At 38.4% G+C, this 27,028-nt stretch overlaps 1 protein-coding gene across 3 annotated transcripts in view; it reads right to left on the bottom strand.

Annotated features, from left to right (window-relative positions):
* FAM19A1 (family with sequence similarity 19 member A1, C-C motif chemokine like) overlaps window positions 1-27,028 on the bottom strand; it is a 527,035-nt gene that overhangs the window by 94,599 nt on the left and 405,408 nt on the right. The gene's annotated exons all lie outside the window — the stretch shown is intronic.

Below are 27,028 nucleotides of genomic sequence, written 5' to 3'. Positions count from 1 at the left end.
TTGCAACAGCAAAATGAGTCTAACTTTCTGAATTCATAAGCGCATATCTTACTTCTCTGCTACTTTTTATGCTCTCCCTCTAACAGTTATGCCAATATCTCTTTTTGTTCCCCTAATTTCTATTCAATCTAAGTCTTGGTGCATTCCTCCTACAGGAAGCCTTCTCTGCCTTTTCTCTGTGCATTTCCTCCTCACTGTACTTTCTTCACTATTTAATAGAGATGTGTCTATATTTCCCTCAGTAGACACCGACCTCCTGAAACAATCTGTTTCATTCATTTGTACTTGAGCATGAAACTTAACCCAGTGTGGACACACAGTAGCCATCCAATTAAAACTTTTTTAAATTGTGAGAATGAAAACTGCATAATAGGTAACTCAAATTCTTATACTACCTTGTAGTTGCTTCTCGAGTAATCATCAAGATATCTTAGAATTAATAAAGGGATTTATACCTGATAGACTCATTTTCAGCTATGTTTTTTTCTTTACCACAGTCCTGTGAGAGAGGTTTATTCCCATTTTACAGTGAGAAAATGAAAACCCAGAGAGGTTAGGAGACTTATTCAGGTGATACAATTACAAAGAAGTTATTAAATTCTACTTCTTTTGCTCTTCATATTTGGTTTTCCTTTTATAGCATCAGAGATACTCTTAATGTAGTTCAAAGTTTCAATGGATAAAATTTAGAGTCTGTGACCCTAAGTGGGAAAAAATGGTATCTTCACTTTCATTAAACTTTAACTGAAATTTAGCACCTCCTTAAATTATCTAAGCAGGAAACAAATCAAACTAGACTCAGCAGCCTATGACTTTGTTGCAAATGGAAAAATCACAAAGACTTTCATATAGTACAGTTGTTTCAGATTCTTTGAGATACTGTTTTATGCTCTTCATTATTCCAATTATGGCTGCTATTAGATTCACTGATGGGTCCGGAACTAAATGCATTAATGACTGTTTCACAAATTTACTTCTTAAGATAAAATGTATGGAATGAAATAATGGCATTTGTAGCAACATGGATGGACCTGAAAATTACCATGCTAAGTGATGTTAGTCAGACAGTGAGACAAAAACATCTTATGCCATCACTTACATGTGGAATCTAAAGAAAAGGATGCAATGAACTTTTTTGCAGAACAGTAATGACTCACGGACTTTGAAAAACTTGTGGTTATCAAAGGAGACAGTTTGAAGGGATGGGGATGGGCTTGGGGTTTGGGATGGCAATTTTGTAAAACTGGGTTGTGATGATAATTATACAACTATAAATATAATAAAATTTATTGAGTTAGATGTAATGTGTGTTACTCTTTCACAAATTTATTTCTCAAGACATAATTCAACACCTGTATTTTAATATGTGCGACTTTCTTAGCTGCTCCCTGTGTTTTGTTTTATGCATTTAAAACATTATTCTGAGAAAGTGAACTGTGGGTCTTCCAAGATCATTCAGGGCTCCATGGCACAAAGCTGATTAGGAAAGCCTGAAACTTCCTTCTTTTGTTCCCTCTTCATTATCAGGGTACAGCAGAGATGCATATCCCCCCACTCCCCACTCCCTCTGGCAGAAATGATCACACACTCCAGAGACTGCAGCAGAGTTTCTGGGCTCACAGCCCAGCTCTGCTACTTAATACGACTGAATTTGTGAACTGGGCAAATCATTTAAACTTGGTGCTTCAATTCTCTCATTTGTACCTATTTTATAGGATTGTTTAACGATTAACCAAGTGAATATGTTTAAAGTGTTTAGTCCCATACCTGGCAAGTTGTGTTTTATGTTTGATTCTTCTGATTACTAGTTATCCTGCTCTTTCCTTCCAAGCCAGACCATAGCTTCAGAATCCTTCTCAGTACAGCATTGCATCAGCCATGAACAATTGATCAGAGGTGACTGGAGAAGTAGAAATTACTTGTCAGCCTTGGAGTTACTCTGTTGGTAGGCCTGGCTATACTTCTCCACATTTTTGAGTTCATATTTTCAGTCTATGAAAACACACACTTTTATAGTTTTCAACTACCATCTACACTCATCTACATACTACCTCCATCTTTGAAATGAACTGTTGGCTTGTTAATGATCGGTCCAGAAACTAGAGAGTTTAGGGGCAAAGGTCACAGGGGTCTGGGGCCAGATATTCCTGTAGAGTAGATAAGAGGCTCACTAGTACAACAAGGAGAACTAGAGAAAATAATGCATTGTGGGTGAATCTAGCTATCACATCCAGAATATACAGGGTTGGAAATTTTCAGTGGATAGAGCAGAACAGCTGTAAACAAGCAGGACCCTGTGGGGCTCCTGGGCACAAAAGTCATTCTGTTTCTCCCATTTCTTTTGAGGAAATAGGCCTTATCCTGCCTCCATGACCTTCCTTGAGTTCAAGAGCAGGTTCAAAGAGTTGCTGATCAGGGAAGGAAGGAGATGCAGAGACCAGGGAGGAGCAGTCAAGAAAAAATAGTGCAGACTTAGGGCAGGGTCCGGGTACCTCATCAAGGAATATACATAACAATATCTTTGCACTCTTCTGTAGAACTACAACCCCTAACAAATGGAAGATTTAACTACTTGATGAAGCATTCTTCATTCCAGAAAGAAGGAGGACCATCAGAACCAATCCTGGAGCCACTAAACACCATCTTCGAAAAATAATAAAAGCCTGCATCTACCCTGATCCTTATCTGCAGACCAATTTTCTACTTCCAAACTATGAAACCACTTCTTATTCCCTTCCAAAGAGGGCACAGTCTTTAAGGCATTAACTGCCTCCTTAGCCTGGCAAAATAATAAAAACCATCTTTTTCTCCTTCACCCTAAAATCTGTCTCCTCATTTCCATTCGGCACTGGAGGACAGAGGCTGAGTTTTGGCAACACAGCCAATTGTTTTGTTGTTGTCAGTTTGTGGTTCAATCTGGCTCTGGCATTCACTTGTGGGTGAACTTCAGGAAGTCCATTGAGCAATCTAAATCTCAGTTTTCCTTTCTATAGACTACAATAATAATTCTACAACAAATGCATCATGAGGCTGCCATGATGTGTGTTGGATTTGATATCCCAAGTACAAGAAGAGGACATGGCATATTTAGGGTTTTTCAACCAATGCTTGTTTCCATTCCTACTCCTCACTTCAAAGCATGGACATAATTCCACATCATAAAATCCTCAATTTTTTTTTAAATTCAAATGGCAAGAGCAGATGAATTAATACCACCAAGAAGAATCTGATTCCTCAATGTTTACTGATAGACAATATCAAAAATGCAATGGACAGATATTTGATGTCTATAGGTATGGCAATCAAAAGCCAAGAAGTCACCACAAGGAAAAAATACCTCCCTTTTTATTACCCACACCACCGAAGATAACCTCATAAAGTAGAGATTGTCAGATTACCTATTCTGTCCAATGGACACCTTGTTTTACTTCTTGTGCTTCAGCTAGAAATGAGCATGTGTGTCTAATTAACTGGACATGGCAATGAACCATTTGTCATCTTGTTGGAGCCCCCTTGTCATTTCAGGAGGGAAATTCAACCACTGTGTCTTTTCCATGAGAGAAAGGATTGAAAGGAAGGTTGACTTTGTGATTCTTTTTAGATATCAGTTTTCAATCCATCTAGTAGAAATTGGGTACTGAAGTGTGTAATTCAATTCCCTTTAATTTTCCCTCCTTAATGACAGGCATATATAAATGATTTGTCCTTATAATTGACTGTGCTGCCAGGAGCTCATAGATATTCCCTAAGTCAAGGCAATAAAGGGAACTTAAATGAACTGGAAATAAAGGGGCCAGGTCTCTCGCCATCTTCTTCTACACCCGCTCCTCTATTCTTTAGCCAGGGCCCAGCCAACATTCTGCAAAGGAAGTGATATTAAACAGTTTTGGATTTGCAGACTGTATGCTCTCTGTTGTGACTATTCATCTCTGCCATTGTAGTGTGAAAACAGCCCTGGACAGTGTGTAAACAAACAGGAGTGGCTGTATTCCAGTAAAACTTTATTTACAAAAACAAATGGTGGGTCACACTGTGGGTGTGAGATGTAGTTTGCTGACCTTGGCTTCAGACTAGTCTAGAGAGATCTCCAGAGCAGCAGAAGTAACATCACTTGAAGAATTTTTTAGAAATGTGCATTTCTGAGTCTAGATATTTAGAATCAGAAAACCTGAAGGTGAGGTCCAGCACCCTGTGTTTTAAGAAGCCTCCTAGGTAATCCTGATGCACAAGAATTACTGCTTAACCTAGAGAACCATAGATCTGATCCAGATTGAATCGCCTCTTATCCAGTTTATAGTGAGAATTCATTTCAAAAAATTTTCATGCTGAATGATAATTTTAATGTCTGTAACTGCATCAGTGTTTTTATATTTGTTCAATATAAATTATCCATGGAGAATTCCTCAGGGAAAATTAATTTGCCCACACTTCATTGCATAGATCATTTGTTCATTTGTTGACTGATTACAACAATAATCTTGTAAAGCAGATAATCCTTCAGTGCTAAATTTTACAAAGGTACACATCTTACCACCACACAAATTTGGACCAAATTATTCACTGGTGTGCAGACAAAAGATTTTCTTCTAACTGGCTTGGAGTTGTTCATACCACTTTCATAAAATGCAAAATTAAAAATGGCAGAAATAGACCATATATCATACATAGTCTGCTGAACAGGTCTTAGTAAATCAGTTAGTTTTGCAGTAAAGGAAATAAAATACTCAAAATGAAAAGTTTATGAAACATGAAATACCTTAAAGATGTAAACAGCACATCAAAGTCTTGTCTAGTTATCATTGGGTTACTACAAAAACTAAACACAGATAGTGACTATAGTTATCAAGATAATGTCACATTCACTTAAAATTACTGGAAGTTACTTGTTAGATAAAGAGATCATTTTAATACATTACTCAATAAAACAATTTTTTAAAATATGTGATATTCAGAAGGGATAGAGTAAAGCTTAAGCTTTTAGGGCTTACAAATGGCAAATATGGAACTTGAACCCAGATTCATCTAATTGAAAGATGAGCTAGCAATAGTAGCATCTTCTATTACATGTACATCACAGAGTATTCTTATTCCTGCAAATATTCTTAGATATGGTTCATTGGTAGGCTCTTCACTGAAGATTTGTACTCCCCTCCATGGTGTAGCACTGTTACAATAAAGCCCAGGCAAGGACTACATTTCCCAGGTTCCCTTCATTTACGAAGGGTCATGTGACTGCTCTTGGCCAATGGCATGTGAGTAAAAACAGCGTGTGTCACAGGAGGGTGAGAGAGCAAAGAAATAAAGAAGACTTAAGAACTATTTCTGGGAACTAGCATTGGAAGTAATTACTGAGTGTTTGAGGGGAAAGTATTGCCCCCAACAAGAGCAAGCTCAGACTAAAAAATAAATTTAATTGTTTGAATTTAAAACAATTCTTGGGCTCCCACATTAGTGTGAATAAGACGTATGCTATAAAAGCTGCAGAGCCCCAAGGAGAACATGTGGCCTGCCACTCCCTTCAGATAAAGCCATGGAGGATGATGGAGAAGGAAAACCTGCCAGAGGGCAGGGGCAGGGCCATGGAGGAAAGGGACCAGGAGGTTTTCCCACACTCCCAAGGCAGGCATCCCAACAGTGCCCACTGGGCAAGATTTTAGATTATTAGGCAATAATGATTACCTTTTTTCTCCTTTATTTTCTCCTCTGAAAGGGAGTTTTTAAACTAATTCTGCTCCTGCTCCAACATCTATATAGTTGGATGCGTGGTGGGGTGGGGTAAGGAGCAGGTCCCTGATGTTAGGGTTTCTAGGAGGCCAGCCAATAAAAGGCATCTCATTTAGACCTGATGAAGAAGCTACTCATGACTTGGAGACTCTGAACTTTGGGCTGTCTCTCTCGGAGAGAAGAAGGGTGTGCTGTGTATATGGGGAGACACTGGGTGGCTGGAGATAAATATTGTGAAAAACACAGACAGCTGCCTCCCAGAGCCCTTGTTCTTATTCCATAGTGGAGGGATGTGACTGAAAGAGACTGCCTTGCTGGGGACTCTATTTTCCAGCTGCCTTGTGGGATTATTCACCAAGGCAATGTGAAGAGAAATGAGGTGGGTCATTTCTGGGCCAAGGTGGCTTAGAAGTTGGTGGGCCTTCTTCCTTGGTTGTCACTTGATATGGATGCCCCAGCAGCCACATATGATAAAACCACAATGGGGAAAGATGGAGGCTTCCGAATCTCCACGTGGCCGAGAATCACCTGTCGTTCAAGTACACATGAAACATAGACAACAGACTTGTGGTTGCCAAGGGGGTGGGGGTGGGAAAGGGATAGATGGGGAGTTAGGGTTGGTAGATGCAAACGACGTTGTTTAGAATGGTAAGCAATGAGGTCCTACTACACAGCACAGGGAACTATATCCAATCTCTTGGATTAGAACTTGATGGAAGATAGCATGAGAAAAAAATAAATATAGATGTATGTATTACTGGGTCACTATGCTGTACAGCAGAAATTGGCACAATACTGTAAACAACTATACTTTAAATAAAAAATACATTAATGGGAAATTTCACATGCCATGGGTATGGCCCTCAAAAACAAAACAAAACAAAACAAAACAAAACACTACATTAAAAAATACACATGAAGCAGGGGTGATGTGAGTGAGAAGCAAACTGCTATCACGTTAAGCCCATGAATTAGGCACCTGGAGTTGCACAGGAGTACAACATCTAATTACTGCCCCTCAACCCTTACTGGCTGCCTGGCAGAAAGTCTTGAGGGAAGTCTGTGAGAGACTTAATCTATTCCCTCTTCTAGGCATTCAAGTCTCTCTCTGGTTTCAGTCAGCCTAGCTGACTTCTGATGCCTGCACCGGGTCCTTTTGTGCACACAACCTGTCGAGAAATATTCTTATTGACCTGTGGGGGGCCATCAGCCCACACTGAGGAATGTTGGCAAAACATCCTTGAATGTTGTGATATATAGAATAGGTTCCCTCCCCACTTCTCTTTCGTCTTCCTTTTATTCACTAAAAGTGTACTGGCAGCTTCCACGTATCATGCACTTTACTTTGCGGGTGTTGCGGGTGGTGTTGGGATGTGATGGAGGTATTACTATTTTACACAGTATCCTCTTGATTTAAACCCGGAGTGAGTTCTCTCCTGCATTGTTCCAGAAATAGCTGTTTCTCTCTTCAGCAATTGCCCGGATTAAGCTGGGAACCTTCTAAATCTTGTAAGCAATCTTGTTTCCCTCTTTGCACTGCCTGTTAGAAGTCTTCGTGCCAATTTGTGGCCCACTGCTGGCAGATTGATAGGTCCCTATGGCCTACTCTTCAGCACATTCACTTCCCTCAAGGCCTCCTCTTACATCTCCTACCCTCAGATTCCCTGCACCCTGACTGCTTTCACATTTGTATTACATTTTATCTCTCCCTGCTGTGCTGGGTGCATCCCCTTTACTCTTATTTTCCCCCCAGAAAGTTTATAAATGAAAAAGGAGAACAGTAGCAATTTTCAGCACCATTTAGAGTTGCCAATGAAGTGGGCTGAGTCTGGACAACAGAAGTGGAGTAGGCTCTGTCTGTGAATGAGAGCTGAGGTGTCATGAAGATTAGCATCTGCCTTCCTGGGCACCAGGGATTGTGAATGCCCAGTGACTAGCTATTCAGTTTGGAAGCTCTTTGTTGACTTAATGTCAACTTTTCAGAGATATCTGTTGGTTCTGCATTTGCATTATGGTCATACCAGAGCCCAAGTTTTGGAATGGACTCTGAAGAGTCCTTTAATTTATTCTATCTGGTAGCAGATACACCTACTTGCCTCCTATTTGGGGACTATGTTATTAGATGATCAATTTATGAACACTTGCTCAAATTTAAACCTTAGCCTGGAACTCAAGAAAGCAATTTGGCCCCAACTTGCCATTCCAAATGTTTTTTTCCTATTACTCCCTGAGGCACCAGCCAAACTAATTGGTGTCCTTGGAACATGCCTTATGATATCCATCTCTCTGTCCTTGTTTCTCCTATTAACTGCATCTGGGTTAAGAACAATAGCTTACATTTATTGAGTACTTGTCTGCCAGATACTGTAAATTACTTTACTTGTTAACTCATTTAATCCTTGCCTTGACTCTCTCAGGTAGATGCTACTGTTTTACCCATTTTTACAGATGAGGAAAGAAAGGGCAGAGGGGGAAGAGCTCAATTCCTTGCATGTCTCTATTGCATTTTATAATATGTTGTGTTGGATATTTATATAAGCTACTTTTAACGTTTTATGGAATGTTTACAAATTAAGCAAATTAAAATTAGAAGAGCAAAAAAATTTGCATTTCCAGAAAGAGCTGGAATTCCAACTCACACTGCCTGCCTTCCCAGCCCATGTTCTTGGCCACTACATCTTTGATTCTCAACTCTGGTTATATCCCTCGCAGAGCTTTAGAAAAATACAAGGGACCCACTTGAGCTCAATTAAATAAAAATATCCAAGGATGTGGTCAAGACACTGATATTTTTAAGACCTTCTCTGGGTGATTGGAATGTGCAGCTGAGTGAATTTATTGCACTCTTCATCCTTGAAGCATGAAGAGTCTCCCTTTCCCATGGTTAAGACATCTTCATTTTAGTCCTTCTCACATTTCCTAAGTGGAATCAACTCTCTCCTTGACATAGTGATTCTGCTGCATTATCAAAAGTTTTCCTGAAGAATTTTGGAATCTTTTACTAGACCTTCTGAATATGCACAAGGTAGGGCTTTCCAGTCCTGCGACTAATTTGATGCTAAGAGTTTCTTCTGGGAGGCACATCCTCTTACATAATCTTCAGTCTGAGTTTTTGCCTGCAGATCTGATGTAGTTTGCTGACTGAGCGCTGACTTAAATGTCAGAATTGACCTGCCTTTTTTGGGCATTTCTTGGGTTTATTATCTCTGTTGCTTAGAAATATAAGCCTAAGTACAATGAATACCAGTTATAGTAGAACCAATTTCTTTAATTCCTTTGTTAGGCAATGATAAGCTCTAATTATGTTATTTTCTAGTTATGTTATTTATCCACACAAAGTGTTTTAGTGCCTAAGTCTATTGCTTTTGGACAGTTTTCCAACATCTCAAAGTGGCTACCAGGGTGCTGCATGAGCTCACCCTAAAGACTTTTCTGGTTTTACCTCTTCCAGATCTATCAAATGCTCTTCTCTCCCCAGGCTCATTGAACATCTTTCAGTTCCTTGGACTCATCAGGCTCCTTGTTGACTCCAGACTTTTATATACACTACTCCTTCTGCCTTAAACGATCTACCATATCATTTTTTTTTCCTTTGTATGGCTGTACCTGTGGCATATGGAAATTCCCAGGCTAGGGGTCGAATTGGAGCTGCAACTGCTGGTATATACCACACCCACAGCAATGCTGCAATCAAGTTGCATCCTCAATCTACACTGCAAGTTGCAGCAATGCCAGATCCTTAAGCCAAAGAATGAGGCCAGGGATCAAAGCCACATCTTCATGGATACTATTTCAGGTTCTTAACCCACTGAACCACAATGGGAATTTCTCTACTGCATCATCTTACCTGGATACTTAGGGTCTCTGTTTGGATGCTAATTCCGCTGGGAAGCCAGCCAGAGTCTTCCCCTGTGATGAATTAACACCCTCACAGCTGTGGTCAGATCATCCTGGGCTAATACTATGGTTTTAAGATCACAAATTTAATTGTCCTCTCCCCTGAATCTCATCATCATTAAAGTAAGGACAATATCTTGTTGGTCACTCTGTCTCTGAGGCTCAGCATCAAAGAAGATGAGTCAGTATTTGTGGAATGATTCTTCTGATTTGGGAGTTTTCTTAGGCCCTTTTCTCTTTTATTTTTGGTTTAGACAGGAAGTAGTATTAGATATTTTGCTATTGAATTCTACAGATCCTGCAAGATGACATCCTCAAAAGTGACAAGATTTTGACAAATGCTGTTAACTCTGAAAGACAATCCAAAATTCTGCCTGTCAGTCAGCAGGCTGCAAGGCCATTTGTAGGGTTTACCCATCTGAACAATTGTTGAGGATATTGAATAATTCCACCTTTGATCAAAATTTCTGCCTAAGTTTTATCTTTGTATTTGTTTTGTCTCCACCCAGAACATCAAGAACAGTCAATGATGGAATATACTTCTGCTTGAGATCTTTTTTTTTAAATTTGCATTAAAATGTAATAAAAATTTTCAGCATAGGAATACAAGAAAAGCAGTAAATAATGTCACATTCCATAATGTCCTTTAAAACAGCCATGTGAAGTTCAGGATCTGATGAGGTTCTATGGATGAATCTTTAATACACAATTTCTTTTAAGTAGTGGCCAAGAGAATATTTACACCATCTTCTAATGAGCTTATAATAATCTCATATCTAGAAGAGGCTGCATTTAGACAAATGCAGAAGCAAGGGATAGACAGACCTTCCACAGAAAAAATCCTCTAAAATTGCTGCAAAACTAGTCCACACTTACCCAAATTACCACAGCACACAACACTAGCAACTTCAAAGTAACACAACATATAAACTCAAGTTTAATTTTATATTATACAAATATTTAAAAGAGTTTAAGTAAGGGTCAATTTAGTTTTATTGATAGTGATTATTATCATCTCTACAAAGTTAAAAAAAAACACCTTGGCTTCACCCAGTACAAAGACTTGGTGTTTCCTCTGCTTTCACAAGGGAGAAAAATTAAAAGAGTGGAAGAATTCATTTGAATATGTACACTATTCAGGCCAAAAGAATGTCCTATATTGCATAAAGAGCATATCCTCAGCTATAAGTCTGGGAGTTGCTGTGTTGTTTTATCTTTCCATACTAAGAGTAGAGTGCCCCAGAGGTTGACCCCTAAATTTCTACCAACCAATCCTCTCAATTCTTAGAGCTACTATTTATTGAGAACTAGTTTTTTTCATTTATAATGATTTTTATTTTTTCTATTAGAGCTGGTTTATAGTGTTCTGTCAATTTTCTTTATGTATATATTTTTTCCCCTACTGCACAGCAAGGTGACCCAGTTACACATACATGTATACATTCTTATTTCTCACATTATCATGCTCCATCATAAATGACTAGACATAGTTCTCAGTGCTATAAAGCAGGATCTCATTGCTTATCCATTCCAAAGGCAATAGTCTGCATTTATTAACCCCAAATTCCCAATCCATCCCACTCCTCCCCTTCCCCCTTGGCAACCACAAGTCTGTTCTCCATGATTTTCTTTTCTGTGGAAATGTTCAAATTGTGCCGTATATTAGATTCCAGACATAAGTGATATCATAAGGTATTTGTCTTTCTCTTCCTGACTGACTAGACATTTCTCCAAAGAAGATATACTGGTGGCCAATAGGCACATGAAAAAATGCTCAACTGATTACTAGAGAAATGCAAATCAAAACTAGTATGAGGTACCAACTTACAACAGTCAGAATGGCCAGCATTGATAAATCCACAAATACCAAATGCTGGAGAGGGTGTGGAGAAAAGAGAACCCTCCTGCACTGTTGGTAGGAATGTAAATTGGTACAACCACTATGGAAAATAGTATGGTGGTACCTTATAAAACTTATACATAGAACTACCATATGACCCAGCAATCCCACTCTTGGGCATATATCTGGACAAAATTTTACTTGAAAAAGACACACGCACCCAAATGTTCATTGCAGCACTATTCAAAATAGCCAGAACATGGAAATAATCTAAATGTCCATCAACAGGTGACTGCATTAAGAAGATGTGGTATATATATACAATGGAATACTACTGGGCCATAAAAAGAATGACATAATGCCATTTTCAGCACCATGGATGAAACTAGAGACTCTCATACTAAGTGAAGTAAATCAGAAAGAGAACTAATTCTATCTTAAGTGTGTTCTCCATGTATTTCCTCAAATAACCCCCATGATCATACCATGAAGTTATATTCTTTTGAATCCTGTTTTCAGATATAGAAACAGGTTTCAGATCATAGTAGAGCCGAGACTGGGACAGAAATCTGTCTGATTTTACTACCTAGGTGCAAAAAGGCACGAATTATTGGAGGATTTAAGCCAGGCATTGTGTTAGGCACTGGAGTATAGCCATGAAAAAGACATTCGCATAGCGTCCATTGTACAGCAGTGAAGATAGCATTGAAATTTAATTTAAAGTAGGAATTATGTGACAAAAAAAGGACAACACTTCATACATCAGGAGGAATTAGATTCCTTTCTAGAGGTCACATACAATAAAAAGTTTCAGGCAATAAGAAGGAAAATCTCTCAGTAATCACAGCGAGGGATGACAATGGCGTGAGCTTGGTTGTTGGAAATGGGGATGGAAAAAAAGAGAAAAGACTGGATAGATGTTTAGCCATGGAATCAAGGAAGTCTGATAGAATGGAGGTGTGCTATAAGGAAGTAAGAAAAGGCAAAGACGTTTCTCATGAAGATCACTTGAGCAAGGATCTGGTGATCTTAGCCCTTTCAGGCTGCTATAAAAAATATCATAGATTGGGCATCTTATAATAGCAAAAATTTATCTCCCACAGTTCTAGAGGCTTGAAGTCCAAGTCCAGGGTAGAAGCATGGTCAGGTTCTTGTGAAGGTCTTCCTCCAGGATGCATTCTGCTGACTTGTCCTTTTATCTCATGTGGCAGAAGGGGTGAAGCTCCCTTTGGAGCCTCTTTTATAAGGAACCTAATTCCATTCATGAGGGTTCTGCTGTCATGACCTAATTGCCCACAAAAGACCCTGCCTCCTAATACCATCACCTTGGAGCTGAGGATTTCAACATATGAATTTTGGTGAGAGGACAAAAACATTCAGTCCATTGAAATGCAGGTGCTAATGTGAGAATGATGAGTAGGTTACCAGGTTGATAAAAATATGTGCTCTATTTTGAATATCCTGAATATGGGTGTCTTTGTGACATCCAAATGGATATGTCTAATAATTGCCTGTACAAAGGACCTGGAGTTGGAAAAATGGATTAGATTAGATGGGAGCTGTTTGGGTCTCTGAAGCCATGAAAAATGAATGGATCAAGTCACCTAGGGACAGTGTCTATAGTGAGAAGAGAAAAGACAGCTGTCCTGTGAGGGCTGAGAGAAAACCAAAGGCAAGGGCAAGCCAGTCTATACCAAATGAACCTCGTTTCGATGAAATGCACCCTCCTTGTCCCTTTCTGAAATCCATCATGTATATGAGATTTTTTGATGTCAGAGATGCTTGGGTGTATCAATAGGCACTTGGAAAAATGAGTGTCTTCTTTCACTTGGATTGGGATTAGAAAAAGATGTCCTCAATATATTAACTTCTTTTTTCTTTTTATGGCTGCACCTGTGGCAAATGGAAGTTCCTGGGCCAGGAGGTGAATCTGAGCTGCAGCTGCAAGCCTGCATCACAGCCACATCAATACTAGATCTAAGCTGCATCTGAGACCTAAGGCGGTTTATGGCACTCCACTGAGTGAGGCCAGGGATTTTACTTGCATCCTCACAGTGACAACATCAGGTCCTTAACCTGATGAGCCATAAGAAGAATTCAAATATTCAAATATTTTCCCTCCCTTTTTTTTGGCTGTCAGGAATCAGATCTGAACCACAGCTGTGGCAATACTGGATCCTTAACCCACTCTGCTGGGCCTGGAGATCGAAACCTTGCCCCAGAGCTCCTAAAATGCTGCCAATCCCATTGTACCACAGTGGGAACTCCCAATATCTTCACTTTTGAATGGAAAACAAGCATATGACACAGCTTGTCTTCTCTAGTCATGCTTCAATGGAGACAATGTAATATATTATGATCCAACATGTTTTTGTATCCCCGCACACATTTTTAGATGTTTGAAAGCCTTGCTTATGGTTGCAGTATTCAAATGAGGAAGAGATAAGTAAGTAAAAGTGTTACAACAAAAACTGCCATTCTGACTCGTGGTTTCTTAGCTCCAAATCTAGATGTGCATGCATTAATGAAGACATCAATTTAATATTATTTTCTTAAAATAATCATGATTTCATTATGGCTAATTAAGGACTCACTATATGCCTGGAGATTGAATGACAGATTTGTAGTTTTTATGAATTATTTAATATTCCCATAGACTCTTTGACCTCACACTCTTTTCATTTCCTTTTTATAGGTGAGGAAACTATAGTTCCAGGGGAATAACTTCCTGAAGGACTAATGAGTGGCAAAACCAGGGTTGAAATCCCACTCTGTGTGTTCCAGGGTACAGTGACTCCATATTGCTGTAGAAATTTCCATCTGTCTATTTGGGAACAAATGCCATCTTAACATCTTCCATGGATGCTTCTAACAGATGTCCTAGTTTGAACCCTGGTGCTATGTTCTGGAGCTTTGTGACCATCAGCAAGCTCCTTCTCATTCAATTTCCTTATAAGTAACATGGTGCTAATACTCACAGAATCCATCTCATGTGTTGTTGTAAAGATTAGATGTGAAAAGGCTGGTAACATTCTCAGTGGGGTGCTTGAGACACAGTGCTCCACAACTTTGAGTTCCTGTAGTCATTATCATTTTTCTATAAGAGATGTTAGTCCAGTAGAGAATTTTTATAGCATGGCTTTATTACATTGTTTCTTTCTTTTCTTTCTTCTTTTTTTTTTTTTTTTTTTTTTTTTTTTAGGGTCTATACCACAGCCACAGCAACACAGGATCCAAGCGACTCCTGTGACCTACAATGCAGCTCATGGCAAAACTGGATCCTTAACCTCCTGAGTGGGGCCAGGGATCAAACCTGCATGCTCATGTATACTAGTTAGGTTCATTACCACTGAGTCACAACAGGAACTCCATTACATTGTTTCTTAGCCACATGTGCTTGAGGAGTCTGAAGGGAGCAGGGCTTGGCAATGTGAAAAATAACCATTTTTCCATTATTTCCTTCACAAAATAGACTCATATAAAGCTGCATACTCATCTGAATTTTACACAGTACCCTGGATTTCAGGAATGGGTTTGTCAAGCATCCTTAGGAACAGACGTTATGGAAGTTTGTTTGTTTGTTTGTTTGTTTGTTTTTTTTCCCCCTGCATAGAACGCGATATTGTCAGTTAATAAGGAAATGAATTGGGAGTCAAAGAAGATACATGTTTATCAGGAAGAAAACAAACTGACATGAACATGTAGTTATCAACCATGTTTAAATACATCTCAAGTTATCAGTCCTTTACCCTGATGCCCTTCACTCTATAATGAACCTAGTAGTTGAAATGTTATCTAAGGTCAGGCAGCAGAATTGAGAAGCAGTGACTGAAAATTTCTGTCAAAGAGTTTGGCTTGTTTGATTTGGGGGTGGGTGTGAGCATTCCTTTGCAGCAGTGTGAGTGGCTGAGCTTAGAGATAGCATGGGACATTTAGGTGACAGCAACCATGTGGATGGCTAACAGTGTGTGTGGAAGGTGGTGATATCAAAAAGGCATTTTGATGTGCTTTGCCTTGGCATTGACTGAAGTGCTAGAATAGGGGTTTTGAAATCTGTTGTGAGACACTACACAGGGAGATTTTTGTCTGTGTAGAGGGCTCTCAATGCTCTAGCCTCACTCACAAAATTCCAAGTTGACCATCCCATTTCCCACAGCAGATTCCCACATTGCTACCTCCTCTAAGGACTTGATTAGCACATCTCACTTGCAAGAACTCTACTAGGAACTGGAGATGCACAGCTCAGTTCCAACACTATTCTTTGCTCCCTGCCTATGTTTTTAGCCTCTTCTGGTAGATTATTTCATTGTTCTTTGAGTTTCAGCCACCACAGTTTTCTCAAACTATTGATCAAAACCCAAGGCTTTTGCCTATGCTGATCTCTACCTGGAACACTTCACCCAAGTAGCTTAAGTCATACCTCACATCTTAGACCTCTTGGCACTTCTCCCCAGAAGTCTCAGCTTCCCGGCCTCCTTCAGAGTCTTTGTTATTACATCCTTTCCAAGGACTGAATTCCTTTGCTTCAGAACATGTGGTTTCTACTTAAACAGTTTCACGTATGATTAGAGTATGGTCTGTCTCCCTGGCTGAACTGTCGGCTCCAAGAGAGAGAAGATCTAATTTTGTTCATCATTATGTGACCAAATGTTTGGCAGAATTCCTGGCACATGGTCAATTCTCTGAAAATACCTGCTGAATGAATGGGTGAGTCTCTCTAGTAGCGAAGATCACAAGTCAACAGAAGATTACACTACATTAGGGTAAATTATTATAAATATTATACAGGCTGTGCCAGGGAGGTGGGGGGAGGGAGCATCTGTTCATTTTGAGTACAGAGGTTTGAAGGAGGACCTCTGGAGTGGGTGATGAAACTTGGTGAATGAAGTGGGAGTCAGATGGAGCAGGGAAGCAGGGTTGAGGGTGCATGTGAATCAGAGGGATTAATTAGGGGCAAGAGAAGAGTCTGCATTGCAGCAGCATTAAAATTAGGAAATGGTGAGAAAATGATGGATCTGAAATATATGGAATGTGAATGAGGATATGTTGCAGAGGATCCTTAAGTAAGAGTTAAGCATACCTGCATGGTAGTGTCATTCTCCAAGGAAGGGAAATACAAGAAGTGGCACATGTACTCTGAACATTTGCTACCAGTGTTTCTAATGCTACCTTGTACCCATCATTTCTAGCAGTTCTTCATTTGAGGTCTTATATATCCTGATTAGATGATTTAACTTCTCTAAGGCATGAAGTTCTTCCATAAAATGGAGATAAGAATAGTATCTATCTTATAAGGCTGCTGTTGTTAAAATTACGTAGAGGAATACATGTAATGCACCAGGTCTGGCACATAGAAAGGATTCAATTATAAACCAGTACAATGATTACTTTTAAACTAGTGCTATAAGTAGTATCCCATGTACTTGAAAAGACCACTGTCAGCTGACATGGGCAGACTTAATCTCTCTCATTTTCAGATAGAAGAATGAGGCAGATATCAAGAAAGCACCCAAGCAGAAGGGTAAATATCATCCATGACTACTACAATAATGAACACTTTAGGTCAATTTTAGCAGCTTATAGGTCTTTTATTGTGCACCCTCCACTCTTGGATACCGTGACCCCTGTGTATTATCATGACAACTTCTCTTTTCACTGGAGCCACTATTGAGAGGGTAGATGAGAATAGGTACCTAGTATAAAGTGCAGTTAGTATGTAGGCACTAAAGGAGATCATAAATTATCCTTTCTGAGTTGGTGCAAGTATGCCACTCTCAATTTGAAGACATGCGATTGTCCTTTGAATTGACCACCCAATTATTTAACCAGAATAAGTAATATTAACTGACACTGAATTTGAGTCCACTGAATTTTGCCATTAAATTTTTTAAATGATGCAATCATGAAAGTACTAAGCAGCGTCAGTAAGGGGAAGGTGAGAATGTTCTTCCAATGTCCTAGCTCAAGTAGAGATCTTGACTCCATCTGGTCTTGTTTATTTGGTACATAGAATTTCCTTTCTATGTCCATGACCCCATTAAGGAGCCCAGATTCCTCTTCTTACTTCCTGGACTTCTTAAGGATCTTAGAGGTCATCTACGCAGGATGGAAAGGTAAGGAGGCTTTAGGATAATGGTGGTTAGGACTCCTGGTGGACAATCACTGTGCAATATGCTAGCTTCTATTCCTAGACAGTCTTCACTGGAAGACAACCAAAAGGATATAAAAAACATGTTGATCTATTGTGTACAGGGCTCTCTTCCTGGCTGGAAGCAGGAGAGGTGGGTCCAGAAGTGGTAACACATGTCTGTGGTAGAAACGGCAGATAGCCTTTGCTCAAGTGGACCATATTTTTTCCCACCCCTATGGTCCTTCCTTTCTCCTTCTCCAGGCTCATGGCATCCATATGAGTTTGGGGGAAAAAAATCCTAATCCTTCCATTTTTACCTCAGTGTCTAGATAGATTTTGAACTGACACACTACATATTTGGGCCTTATATTCTCTGATTAGTGGGTAATTCCTGTCTTGTTGTTTGGTTGGGAATAGGCCCTCAAAAATTCAAGGAGCTTGAGAGGATAGAAGAATGCATTATTGCATTTTTCAAATATTATTCATCTGCATACATTTCTACACAGGACTCAGAAGGGGACATAAGTTTTACCACTTCCTTAGATGAAGTTATCAAAATCTTCCACATCAAAATGGGCCAATATCCTCAGCAGCTTCTAAGGGCTGTTGCAGAAGGACAAGGCTATAGATTTTCCTAGAAGTGTGAAGTAATTCACAAGCCTTGCTCGTTATTCATATGGACAGCACATTAATAACACAGGGCCCCTAGATCTTGCCTTATCTAGGCTAGAGCCCAGCTAAGGGGATGAGGAGCTGACTCCTTAGATTTAGAACAACATTTTTCCCCCTTTCTGAAAAAAAAAATGATTAAAAGTGCTCTCATATCAGACAAGAACAGGTCTTTGAAAACACCTGAGCTCTTTGGAGATAAATGGAAACCAATAACTCTGAAGCTGTGTTAGGGAAATTTTCTTGTTGATGAATTTGGAGTTCTGTGTGACCAAGTCAAGATCAGTGACAAGGATTTGGGATGAGATGCACCATAATTAGACACACACACACACACACACACTCACTTACACTATATACACCATGATAAATGTTTGTGCACAGAGTTTTGTATGCTCAAGTAGCTACATAGACAGGTTTTAGAATGGGGCTTAATATATTTAGATGCAAGTATATGCACTAAATATACTTTTATATTTACTTTCCTCTCTGAAAAGGACATTGAAACCCTTAGAAGATTTCTTAGATAATATCCAGATTCACAAACCCAATCCTACTGAGGGAACACAGGGAATTATATGCCTAGGAAATGTGGCTAAATAAAGTCACTGTAAGGAGTTGTAATGCATGTGATTTGTTTTATGCTCCCCAAACATCCAGTCTCATTACAAAATCTCCAATTTATCTTCTTCCCTTTCGGTGAACCAAATAAAGAAAAGTGGCTAACTAATTGAGTTTGTAAGCCGTTTATCATCAAGTATGATTTATATGTAATTTTCTTCTCCACCCTCCTTAGTACTGGGTATTACCAAACTTTTCATCTCTGCATATATTTGACTGATGAAACATTACATTTCAGGGTTTAATTTACATTTCTTCACTTGAGTGATGATGAGCAATTTTTTTTCCTGTGTTTACCAGCCATTCTTTCATGAAAAGAGTGAAGTATATAAGATACTGCCTTATGCTGAAAAAAAATATAGGTTCAGAGCATTTTTTAATAAGCTGACATCATTTTGGCTTGTTGAGTTGTGTGTGTATGTCCATAGGCCTGCATGTGTAGATATTCTCTGTATGGCTGCACAGAAAGCTGGTAATGATGGTTCCCTCTGGCAATCAAGATGTGAGGATTAGTAGGAAAGGAGAGGAGAAGGAGGGTTGGCCTTATTCTCATCCTTTCTTTGCTATTTTGGCATTCATGTATTTCCATTTACAAGGGGTTATAACTTTTTTGAAGAGAAATTCTTTTTCAACAAATTAATTTGCTTATTAACTTGAGAAGAGTAGAAAAATGACTGTGTGAACCAAGAAACACACATGACACTGTCTCTAGGAATCAGGTAAGTGACATTGATGTTCCAGAGCCAGGTGTGTAAGGGAGTGGTGAGGCCTGCGGGAAACCGGACTGTTCCATCTTAAGAGCATGCAAAGTCAGTTTTTCCATTACTCTCCAACCTAAAGAACAGGACTGACTGTAGTTTCTGCCAGTGGGCTGTCAGTTGTAGCCTACTGCTTTAAACTGAAAAGAAAAAAAAATTACATCTCCTCTTAGATGTATGGGAATATATGAAGACTGAACTCCCATTCTTTTCATCATGACAAGGAACAAAGAGAGACAGCCTTTTATTAGACAGTCTAAAAAGCTTTTCCAGTTCTTACAAATCCTTCTTCCTCTTACTAATGCAGACTTGGATGTCTTATGTACCTGGGTAAGAACAGGTGCCAGTAGGGAAGCAAAAGAAAATTTATATATACTTCAGAAAAGATGCCTGAAATTCCACAATTTTACTAATGGTGCCATAGAAGATCTTCATCTAATAAGAACAATGGACTCTTAGCGATGCCTTGTGATGGAGCTGTTGAGCTCAGCATTCCATCTATTAAACAAGGTAGAGTTTGCCTTGAAAGAACAAGGTAAGTTTCAAATAGAGATGGTAATAAAGGGGCCACAGGCAGTTATTGTGGCATATGGCCCTGACTCACCATAGCAATTCATTATCTTGGTATTTTACTATATGTGGATGACTAGTAATAAATGGTAGAACCAAAACAGGTCATCTTCCCAGTCCCCTAAAACATTTAATATTTGTGAATAAAAAGGCATAAGCTTTTTCATACTACATTCCTCTGGAAGATCTCTGGATGATTTGCAAACTGCAGTTGCACCTGACCTTGCACTAAGATATTATAAATCACATTAGTACTGGGACCCATTGGGTAATGTTTGGTCAGCTAGTCTTAGGAAGAACACTGAGCTCTGGGCACAGGAATTACCAGTAGGTCTCAGAAGACCACTGGAAACAAAAATAAAACCAAAACAGAGTCCATATAGTCTACTATTAGCATAGCGAAGTCCATTTCATGGAACAGTGGTTCTGCAGGATGTGAATATATGTTACATAAGAAAAGGTTCTATTGTCAAAAATGTTTGGAAAATATTGGACTAAAGTTCTACAAGTTTCTTCTCAGAGAAACCGCAGAACTTCTCAGAGCCTAAAATATGCTATCATGATTTGAAGGCTAAGAGAGAGTTATTATGTATTTCTCATACATAGTGCATGATATTCTATAGAAAACTGTTACTGATTTCAAATTTATTTCAATTCTCAGACCTTTTGTCCACCGTGGCCATCTCTAGGGAATACAATGGTATGCAGTCAAGAAAATTTTATTATGTATTTTCCAAAGCAGCAATCTTCAGAAACAATTGTTGTAAAGACTCTGGTGCTAGAATGTCATACAGTGCAACTTGAAAAAAAAGTTCCAGTATCAATCTACCAAATACATTTTATTTTGCTAAAATTAATTATATACTATGAGACTGAATGTAGACAAGTTATCTGGAAAAATGAATAAAGTCATTTTATGGGCAAATGCTTTAATATTCCTGCTAAGGATCCATTGTTTTCTTGCTCTCTTTTATCCCTTTCTCTCTAGTTTCTCTTTCTCATGCCCTTCTTTGTATGTCCCTTTGTCTCACTGACTGTGGGTCTCCTTCCCTGTAATTCTGTCTGTCTTCCTGGGTCTCTTTCTGTATCTTTCCTTTTGTTGCTTTTGTTCCTGTCTTGGAGACAAAGTAGGATAAGCCAGGAGCAAAATATCCTGGTGTATTGCAGGGGTTTATGTTCACATAAATATCCAGGAGTATGATGGCTTTTTCATTATATTAACTGTTTATTTATGGTTAAAAACAAAAAATCTAGGGTTTCTACAGCTGTGGAAGTTAGAAGGTTTTTGTGATGTAAGCTGATCTCTTCTTGCTGCCCTCTCTGGCTGTTAATCCAGCATAAGAACACAAGAATATCAGGTAAAATTTGCTAGGAATCAAAGTCATTGAGATGGACATTAAATTCTACTGAATGAGAAGGGAAGGCCTATCAGCTTATTATGGATATTTTTCTTAATTAGACAAATGTTGAAAATCTACAGTGAATTAAAAGACCTCCTCTACTCAGCAGTAGTGGTAATGATTTTTTTTCACATATTTGTCTAAGTTAGGCCTATACATAAATTATATGAGAATGAAATCCTAAATAGATAAAACTGCATGAAAATTTATCCAGCAAACTGTCATTTTATCCCCGAATGCCTTAAACAATGATACTACTGTCATTCTACAAAACTGAAATCATTATTTATAAAAATGATTCCAGTTACTCAATGACAATGACTTTAGGAAGGGGAACCAATCAACATACTCTAAGACACAGAAAGGGAACAGGCAGGTATTGTCCAAAGTACAGAATGTTTCTGTAAGTAGACACATGGGTGGACTTCCTTTCTCTTCTCACCTAATATATTGGCATCTTGCAAGAAAGCCTTTGGACTGGGAGTTCCCACCATGGCTCAGTGGTTAATGAACCTGACTAGGATCCATGAGGAGGGGGGTTCAATCCCTGGCCCTGCTCAGTGGGTTAAGGATCTGGTGTCACTGTGAGCTGTGGTGTAGTTTGCAGATCCAGATCGGTTGCTGTGGTTGTGGCTGTGGCCGGCAGCTGTAGCTCCTATTTGACCCCTAGGCTTAGAACCTCCATATGCCATTGTGTGGCCCTGAAAACCAAAAAATAAAAATTAAAATTAAAAAAAAAAATCTTTTGGACCACAGCATGCATTTATGTTAGAACTTGGTTTGCCTATGCTTGATAAATGGAGGCTTGGAGTCCACCCAGGTGAATCTTCCAGCTCTGCTATAAGATTTTAAGGAAGTTATCCCATCTCTATGCCTCAGTTTCTTGGAGAGTTAAAATGGAAATAAGAGAATGCTACATTTTATGGGGTTGGTCTTAGAATTAAGTGAATAAACAGACTTGAAGGACTTATAAAAGTGGTTTAAGGTAAGCCTTTAAGAAAATGTTAGTCATTACTTTTATTACTGTTATCATTATGTTACTAATTATATTCCATTATTTTTAAAGCTGAGATGGATACTCTTTTGATGCTATCAAAGATCAGTTAGAACAATAAAACATCACTAACCCTAGAAATTTTTTATTTATTTGTTTTACATCATCTGGCTTCAAAAAACTCTTCCCTTAAATAAATAATTATGTCTGAATCATCATCTTCTTATTTGTAGTTTATTTTAAATGTGGACCCTGGAATAATCAGAAATTATGGAAAGACTGTACATGATATTCTTAGTTGGTATCAAAGATATTGAGTAAGATAGTCTCCCTTCTATTTTGAGTTATAGAATAAATAACAAAACACAACTTAATAAGAATTCAAGTATGACAACCTATATTCCCTCAGAATACTGCCAGGCACACCTCCAAGGGCAAAAACCTTTTTAAAATATTTGTAGATGACTACACCAAAAATTAAGTTGTTGTGAATTTTTTGGTATTTTCTGTTATTAGGTAACAGAATATCACTTTTAAACTAAACATCCACTACTTATGCATTTCTCCAAATATCATGTACTATAAGTTTCTAAGATTATACTTCAAAATATATGTCCCATCTGAAATAATCTAGTCTCAGATTTTGAATCTTAAAACAAGTCAATACAAGCTTTTTTAAAAAATCAAGCTGTTCTTCTGTTTTTGGAATCACTATAAAAGGCAACTGGCCTGCAATTTCAGAGGAAAGCAAATAACAGTAATTGGAAAACTTACTATGGCAAATGCAGTATATAGAACCGAATATATTTAGGACAAATGTGGTATATGGATTGTCAACTGCCGTCATGGAGAGAAACTGGTTTCTATCTGTTCTTAAGATAAATAGGAAAACGCATGAAACATCATAAATGTGTCAAACTGGAGAGGATAATTAGATAAATGAAATCCTATGTAGCAATTAACAATAATGTTCTTTAAGGGTATGTATTAAGTTGGAAAATGTTCACCATGTATTAAAGGAAACAAGCTGTCTATAAAATAGTACCATAATATTTTGGTTCAGTAAAATACCTACTATGAGAATTTCTTTTCAACGATGGGTTAAACGTCGAAGGACATATATTTTTTTACGAAGCAATGATAATCTGAGCATGGTGATTTTAATGCATGGATGTATTTCTGTACTATTCAAAGTCCCTATAATGAATGCACATTCTTGAAGAAGATTACCATCATTACTGATTCCCAGGCTAATTAGTTAGAAGCAGTTCCAAGAAAAGATGGTGGATAAAATGCTACTGTATTGAATTCATAGGAGAAACAACTTCAAAAAATAATGTCTAAGCATTACACATACTTATTATATTAGTGAGATAAAAAACTGTTACCATCATTTATTAAGCACTTGAGGAGAACTAGATACTATGCAAAAACACATTATACACAGGTTTCCTCCATCCTCACTACAACCTCATGAAGCAGAAACAATCGTTATCCCCATTTTACAGATGAGGAAACAGGTTAGTAAGCAAATGTGACTTGCCCAAGGTCATTTTATTAGTAACTGGTACAGCTGGGATTCCACTCATATCTGTCTAATTTCACAGTTTGTGGTCTTAATAACTATGCTGGAATTGTTCATTTATATACCTACTTCATATTTAATTTGCATGTGGAGATCTAGGCCATTAAAAACAGTTTTGATCAAAGCAACACATAGACTTTTCCCACATGTGCCAATGGATTTCCAAGATTTTGGAGGAGTAGAATGCTATGGAAATTATAAACAATCCACTTGAGACTACAGAATACTCTACACTTTATTGACTTTTGCCTGGAAGATTGACACTAATAGCTCTCATGCATACACCTGCCACACTAAGCAGCTCCGAGTTTGCAAAGTCAAACTTGTTCTGAGAGACAAAACGTTATCATTAGGTGGCTTAACTTCTCACAGGAACATAGAGCCAGACACCATTTTCCCCCTCTGCCAGCATAGACAATGCATCATTCTCTGTGCCTTGCATCCAAATCCTGAAGGCAATTCTATTTCTAGATCATTAGTGATAAAAATGAACTGGAAATAAAATGGAGATTTATAGCTAACAGACTCAGTGCTTTCTTTGGCAGAGAATAGGAGAAATAATCATGGTTTTATAATGTTTATTCGCTTCTAGGGCCAAGAGTTTCCTCCTAAAAGATGGTGAAATGGCTTTTCTAGTTTAGCCTGCCTTCCCCACAGTGGAAGTGCTTTATGGCACCAACTGTGACCTAGAATAAGTAAATAATTGTAGTGCAAGTTTCTCAACATCAGCTCCACTGACATTGGAGGCAGGATAATACTTTTTTGCAGGGCTGCCCTGCACATTGTAGGACATTTAGTAGCTTTTCTGGATTTTACACACCAGATGCCAAGAGCACCCCGCTTAGTTGTAGCAAATGTCTAGGCCGAAACTGACTCCAGACATCGCCAAATGATCCCTGAGAATTGCCCTGATTAAGAACTACTGATCACAGCGTATTCCTAAACCTGGCTTTTCCACATTTTTCAGATGTATAAGTATGTATAAGTAACATGCACTAACCGATTGGGGCACTGGAACTGCATTTACATCTTTTTTAAAAAAGCTTGACCTTCCAATGGTATAGAATACCCTAATCGGTTTGTCCCTCTGGCTGCAGCTGATTGAGCAAAAGTGAACCAATGTGACCCAAACTGGGTCAATCCTATTTAGTCTTTCAGGAGAAGGCATTGGAGATACAGGGAGTGAGTCAGGTCTATTTGGGCTATACCGTACTGCTGAGTGAATTCCAAGTTGATACTACAAAACAAAAGCTTCACACACCAATTCCTAAGTTATGTGAGAGCAAAAGCTAAAATGCTTAAAGAGGGAACCCATCTACATGGAGGAGAATGAGGGCAAGAAAGATCAGAAACAGAAAAAAGACGAAAAAAAAAAAAAAAAAAAAAAAAAAAAAAAAAAAAAAAAAAAAAAATTCTTAAAAAAAAAAAAAAAAAAGAAACAGAAAACAAGACGGAAGCTGCCAGAATAGTTTATGAATTCAACGAGGTTTGACTGAATTTCCTGTAAATGGGTTCCCTAGGAATCTTCTTTGTTTTTTTAAAAAATAACTTCCTCCTTCCTTGGTCTAGCTTGAATGTGTTTCTTTTCTAACCACCTAATGATTTATAATAAAAATACATAACACAAGCCAATCTAGAAGATATCCTTCTCTTTCTATATCTAGAAGTAGAACCATGGACCCTCAGTCAAGAGATTTAGATTCTAATTCCTTCTGTGTGACTGACTGATCAAGTGACTCAATTCTCTGCGTCCTCATTTTCTTACCAAAGAATTTGAAAGTCAGCTCATATCTGGATCTGAAGTTATGAAAGATGAATTTGGGGAGAGATATTTGTTTTCCCTTTGAACTTTGGACTCTCTGTTTGACAGGGCATATAAAATTGTTTAAAGGTAGTAGTCAAGCCATGGTATTAGAGTCATTTACCTTCAACTCCCATGCTGACTGATAGGGCTGACTTAAATAACCAATAAGACATTGTAGAAACAATGAAGGATAACTCCTGAGGTGGTATCACAAAAGAAAAAGTCACTGTGGTGTCTACATTGTTCTACTGAACCACTCACTCTGGGGGAAGCCAGGCGCCATGTTGCGAGGACACAAATCTCCTTTGAAGAGGTCCATGTGGCAGGGCACTGATGCCACCTGCCAATAGCTATGTGCTTAAGCCATCTCAAAACCATCCTCCAGCAGCACTCAAGCCTTCAGATCTTGACTGTACCACAGAAGGGACCCTAAGCCACAACCATTCGGATAAGCTGAAGTCCTGACCTATGGAATTTATGAGACAATATTTGCTGCTTAAAGTAGCTAATTTTGGGGGCAGAGCGTCAATTGGTATTGTTACACAACAAAAAATAGCAAAGACGGGGTTGGGATGAATGCATAAAATAATGTATGAGAAAAGTTTAGGACAGGGCTTGGCACATGGTGAACTCTCAGAGCACTTCTATCTGTTCATGAATATATGTGAAGCCCTGGAGCAGTGCCTGGCACATAGTAAATGCTCATAAGCATCTGTGGGATGAATATTAGATACCAGATCATCAGCATTATATACAAAATCAATTCAAAATCAATTCCCAAATGAAATGGCCTCTCAAATTTATTGACTTGAAAAAATTCCTTTACCTTATGTTTTCTAAAAAAAAAAAAAAAAAAAAAAAACACACAAAATTTCACATACAGCTATTAGAAAACACCAAAGCCAGAAGAACAAGAATTCAAACCCTATGCAGAGGGCTGATATCTGTCTAACTTTCCAGCACTTTCGATGCACCTTCTTCATTATCTTGAACAACATTTAGATGAAACAAAGCATGCATATTATGCATGGTGAAG

This window comes from Sus scrofa, chromosome 13 (genome assembly GCF_000003025.6).
Source record: "Sus scrofa isolate TJ Tabasco breed Duroc chromosome 13, Sscrofa11.1, whole genome shotgun sequence".
Taxonomy (NCBI): Eukaryota; Metazoa; Chordata; class Mammalia; order Artiodactyla; family Suidae; genus Sus; species Sus scrofa.
This window is presented reverse-complemented; position numbering and strand designations above follow the sequence as displayed.